The sequence below is a fragment of the Condylura cristata genome, unplaced genomic scaffold (assembly GCF_000260355.1).
Source record: "Condylura cristata isolate star-nosed mole 26May11 unplaced genomic scaffold, ConCri1.0 scaffold00032, whole genome shotgun sequence".
Lineage (NCBI taxonomy): Eukaryota > Metazoa > Chordata > Mammalia > Eulipotyphla > Talpidae > Condylura > Condylura cristata.
The window spans coordinates 6,327,507-6,332,919 of NW_004567133.1; the positions used below are offsets into that span (position 1 = coordinate 6,327,507).

General features: G+C 45.0%; 1 protein-coding gene across 2 annotated transcripts in view; it reads left to right on the top strand.

Annotated features, from left to right (window-relative positions):
• Positions 1–1,152: 1,152 nt before the first annotated feature.
• Positions 1,153–5,413, top strand: part of NSMCE1 (non-SMC element 1 homolog (S. cerevisiae)) — a 22,796-nt gene continuing 18,535 nt past the window's right edge. The window contains exon 1 of one of the 2 annotated variants that reach the window (XM_004692053.2): positions 1,153–1,219. The gene's annotated coding sequence lies outside the window, so the exon portion shown is untranslated. Of the gene's footprint in view, positions 1,220–2,618; positions 2,681–5,413 lie in introns of those variants that run through there. The other variant, XM_012731622.1, reaches the window with a different exon arrangement.

Consider the following 5,413-nt stretch of genomic DNA (forward strand, 5'->3'; position numbering starts at 1 on the left):
GACTGGCGCTGAGGCAGTTTACCAGATACTTGACTAGTCACGGCCACACACAGAGGACCAAGTAGTTTGTGTATGGGAACTCATTTAATCTTCAGGACAATCCTATCAACAAAGGCCCTATTAACACTCTTGGCTTTACAGATGAGCAAACCGAGATACTCGCTTCCTTTGTATGCAGTCATGAGCCTCAGGGAAATGCACTGTAAGCACCGGCACTCAAACCCAGAGGTAGAGGGTCCAGCTCTGGAGGGAAATTGACTTTAAGCACCGGAACTCAAAGCCAAAGGGTCCAGCTCTGGAGATCAGACTTTTAACCACACACTCTTGGCTTTGCGCACTGAGCAGATCAGGAAACCGAGGTCCTGAGACGTTTGAAGTTAATGGTCGGGTAGGGATTTGAAGCTCTCAACCTAGAAATAAACACTCGCAGTTATTGTTCCAGAATCAGTCACCTGTTTCCCCTACGGACTGCACTCCCAGCTCTCAGGCTCTAGGGAAATAGAAACATCTGTAAAATGAGCACCACCGAGACTCGACGCAGCACCTTCTCCTCGACACCTTCACTTCTCACAACCATCCTCACGCAAGAGTAGCGACACTGATTTTTGAAATCAAGTTTTATTATCTGTCATTCGTTTACAAAACGATGCGTTATTCGGGGAGCACAAAGTTGCACGTAGACGTGCGCCAGCAAGGAGCTGTTAGCCCGTGCGAGCTCTGAAGGACGGTGACAATCACCATTTAAAGATGAAGAAACCGAGGCTCAGAGCAGCGCGGGGACTCCCCAAGACCCGGCGGGGAGTACGAGGGGTCTGGCTGCGGCTTTCCACAATGAAACCCCCACAGCAGGGAGGTCAGTCCATCGCAGGGACATTCAGCCCCCGGCCCGGCCCTGGCGGGTGTGGGCGGCGAGGGGGGGCGCCGCACCCTGCACCTTCTCCGCTCGCGCGCACCCGAGGGCGGGGGCGGGGGCGGGGCGTGGGCATCCACCCGACACCTTGAGGTGCGCAGAAAGTGCCGCCACGCGACCTAACGGTCGGCATCTCGCCAACGGCTCGGGCACGAGTACAGGAAGTGCGTCACTCGGTGGGCGGGAGAAGGCGGCTACGAGAACCAATGGGAGCGGCGCGTCCGCACTCGTCACGCCCGAAGGCGGCGCTGAAGCCGCTTTTCTGCTTTCGCCGCCGGCAGTGTGGGTTGCGCTTTGCTGCTGCGGAGGGTAATGCGGGGCTCCAGGGCGCGAGGCCGACGCGGAAAGGACAGGGTCGTAGAGAAAGGAGGCGCGGGGAGACGGAAGGCTGGGCTAGCCAAGAAATGGGTGCTGGTGTACTCGAGTGCCATGACGGGGTGTGGCTTGGGGGCCGGGGCGCCTCCTCATCTCTGAGGAAAGGGGCCCAGAGAGGGGCAGCGGGGACAGGTAGACTGGACCTGGACAGCTAGACTAGTTCCTCTCACAAACACTTCACAACCGCAAATTTAGTTGAAAAAACACCGTAGTCATAATTTAAGGCGAAAAAAAAAAAGCCGAAATACGGAATTCTGTGGAAACTGAGTGAAGGCGGCACCGCTGCCCGCACGCTCCCTCACGCGCTCCCAGCTTGTCCGCCCCTGAGTGTAAAGCCTCAGGCCAGCGGTGTTCAGTCAGGCGTTTACTGGCTCTTCAGACGCTAACGGCGGCGACGTTACTTCACCAGGCTCTGAGGCGGCGGCTATAAGTCGAGTCCAGTCTCCACAGTGGAGTCTGTTAGGCGAGAGGCTCAGGTCCAGCCTGGGCAGGGCCGGACAGGCGCTCCAGGCCCGGGGGCGGCCAGACGTGTGTGCTGACCCCTTTAGGTTTGAGAATGGCAGAGAGCGGACCTGGACCTGCCCCTCGCTGCTCACTGACCGCTGGCCTGGGCCAGGACTGTGCTTTTGTGGCACGTCCCCCGTGGCCGCCCCTTAACAGCGTGTCCCCTTGTGCCGCCCAGCCGGTTCCCTCGTCCACAAAATGGCGTCAGTAACGCGCCTCATAGAAGGTTCTGGTGAGGCTCTAGGCAGCGCATATGAAGCACTGACACGCAGCACCGTCGCACCAGTGGTGGCGAGGATTTAGATTTGCTCCACGATTTAAAAACTTTGAAGTATTTAAAAAAACAAACAAACCTGTAAATCCATTGTACAGTTACCTGGGTAGGGCCATGGTTAACCGTCTCCACACCCCACACCCCCCTTTAAGGAGACACTGACCTCTGGGCATAAACGAGCCTACTTTTGCCCTTCACCCCCGTCTTCCTACCCCCCTTCCCGGGGGCTCTCCACTCGATAACGTCTACCTATCTTTGCCGGGTGACGTGCCCGCGAACGGGTGACTTGCGAGTCTGATGCACGGTGAGCACCATCTGCCCAGCGCCACGTGAAGAACGTCTTCTCGCCAACCCCCAGAATCCAGTTCTCCCCTCCGCAGATGATCGCTGCCCAGGATGCAGTGGGCATCATCCCCCCTCCACCCATTTCACCGAAGGGTTTACAGTCTAGCTCCCCAGTGAATGCGGGGTACGGTTTTAGCAGTATTGAATTTTGGGTAGTCTAAATGGATTCCACTGGCTTGATTGTTCCGCTTGAGAGTAGGTTTATGAGATGCACCCATCGAGGTGAAGAAGCTCATTGCCCTTTGGGATTCTCGGGTGACCTGGGGGCTGAGGTAGGCATTCTTCAGCTGCACGGCTTATAAACCCGTAGCCTGGCACACGTGGAAAAGCTGCTCAAAATGTGCACGTATTGAACTGCGATACCCAAGCGTGCTAGTAACACCGTTGTCTGAAGCAGTTTTGAGGGTTCATACTCTGCCAGCTGTGGATGAGAGGCTGAGCGTCAGCTATTCCTAAGAACTTATGCCTGAATGGTGACGGGGAGGACATTGACTGCTGCGTTTTTAATACTCATTTGCCGATAAGACACTGAGCGACTTTAAGTGTATTTATGAATCATTTGTGCACCTGCTTTGTAAATTTCTGTTGCTGCTTTTCTTTTACAGTTGTCTTCCCCATATCGACTTGTAGGAGTTCTTTGTGTGATCTGAGTATGAATCTTGTGGTTTACATGTTTTTAAATATGTTCCACATTGTCTTTTCTCTTTTTTCCTCTGTCAGGTGTTTTTGGGCAACAGAGTTTCTTAATTTTAACAAAGTCGGGTTTTATTTTCCAGTTTTTTTTTTTTTAGTTAGTACTTTTAAAGAAATTCTCTGCTTTTGGGTCACAAAAGATATTCTTCATTGTCCTCTAAAAGTTGTACCTTCTTTAAGACCTTAATCCTCAGGAAGTAATTTTTGATGTATAGTGTGAAGAAAGGATATAGCTTTATTTTTTTTTTACATAAAGATAATTGTTCTGGAATCTTTGAGAAAAATTTGCTTCGATTTAGAGGTCCATTTCTTTAACATACCAAGCATCTTCATGTATATTCTGTTTCTGAGTTCTCTTTCCTGTTGCTTTGGCCTTATTTGTCTCTTTCTGTACATGATTACACTTTATTGAATTACTGTAGCTTTATAAATGTATAAGAAGCCTAGGAGGGCAGTAGGACCTCACTTTATCTTCTTTAAAAATGTCTCTTCCCATTTTGCCTTTATTTAGGCTGTGTGTTTTATGTACTTTTAAATTACCTTGTTTTACCACAAACAGCCACACCAGAGCCGCTGTGATTCTGATTACAGTTGCATTGATTCAGTTGCATTGGGTCAATTCAGATTTTAAAGTGATTACTTTCAACATTTCATTCTTAAGTTTTGTTTGCTCTCTGTTTTTGGAGATGTCTTTCAGATGATAAAGGAAGTTCCCTTCTGTTCACATTGGTTAGTTTTTAGTATAAATGAGAATCGAATTTTATTAACTCTTTTCTGCATCCATAATATGATCATATGCTTTTCCACCTTTATTCTCCTAATAATGTGACTTACTGAATTTTTGGTATTAAGCCATTGCTGGGGTAAACCCAATTTGATCATGGTTATAACATCTTTTTACATCGTTAGATAAACCTTTTGTTAAGTTCTGTTGCAGCTGTATTGGAGAAGATGCTGACCTTTCATTTTACTCGACGTCTTTATTAGGTTTTAGTGCCCAGTTATGTCAGCTTTATGAGATAATTTGGGAGGGTTTTTCTTTTTCTGGTTTTGGGATGATTTGTGTAACATTTGAAATGATTTATTTGTAAAGTATTTGGTAGGACTTCCATTAGGATCTGAAGTTTTCTTTGTGAGAACATACGCTTCCCATGAAATGCCTTAAATGGTTATAAAATACAACACTCTTTGAGTCGGTTTTGATTGAGTTTCCTATGACTTTATACATAAAACTTCAAATTATTGTTAGAATTTTAAAAACAGTTTGAATCTGGTAGTTTCCCTTTTTTAATCCAAATAATATAAGTTTTCTCTCTTTCTTGGAAAATCTTGTCAGAGGTTTAGCACTTTCATTTTTTTTTAAATCATTTTCCCCCCAAAGAATAATTTTGGGTTGCTGCTCTCATACTTCCCCCCTATTTTATTAATTTCCATACATTATTTTCTTCCTATAACTGGATTTAGTTTGCTGTGCTTTTTAAAGTTCCTTTAGGTGGACACCTAACTCATTACTTTTCATGTCCCCCTTATAAAAAAATACAAACATTTAAAGGCAATAAATTCCCCTGTAATGCTTGAGTTGCTTCCTACCAGTTTTTAGATGTATTATTTTTTAATTCATAATATTTTTTAATTTTCAAAAATAGCTTTTTGATATTTAGGAAATATGTTTCTTAAATTCTAAGCCATTTTTCTAGTTATCTTTTAGTTTCTAGATTCTAAATTTATTGCACTGTAGTCAGAGAAAGTGTTCTCTGATTGACAATCAGTTTTTAAATTTTGCTTAGGCTTTCTTTCAGCTCGGTATGTAGCTGTTTACATAATTTTTCTGGGTGTGCTTCAAGATTCTGGAATATTTAGTTTTTGATGCAGCCTTCCACATGTCCATCTAATTCAGCTTTTCCTGTGACATACACGAGTTCTCTGCCCTTACTAATTATTTATTCATTTTATCAGTTATTGTAAGAGATATGTTAAAATCTCCCATGTGATTGTGAATTTCTGTCTTTGTAGTTTTAGTCATTTTGCTTAAACTGTTTGACATGCTTTTATTTAGGTGCCTAAATATTAGAATAGTTACCGCTTCTTGGGAATTGAACCATTTTATCTTTTTGTGGTGACCGTCTTTATCCCTGATAATGCTTTGTCTTAATGCCTATTTTACAGCCATACCAGTTTTGGCTAGTTCACAGAACATATGGTTCTTCTATCATTATACTTTTTAATTCTTTGATGTTCTTATGTTTCATATGTTACTCATTGCCATACTTAGATTTTACTCATTATTCAGTTTGATGAGTTTTTTTTTTTTT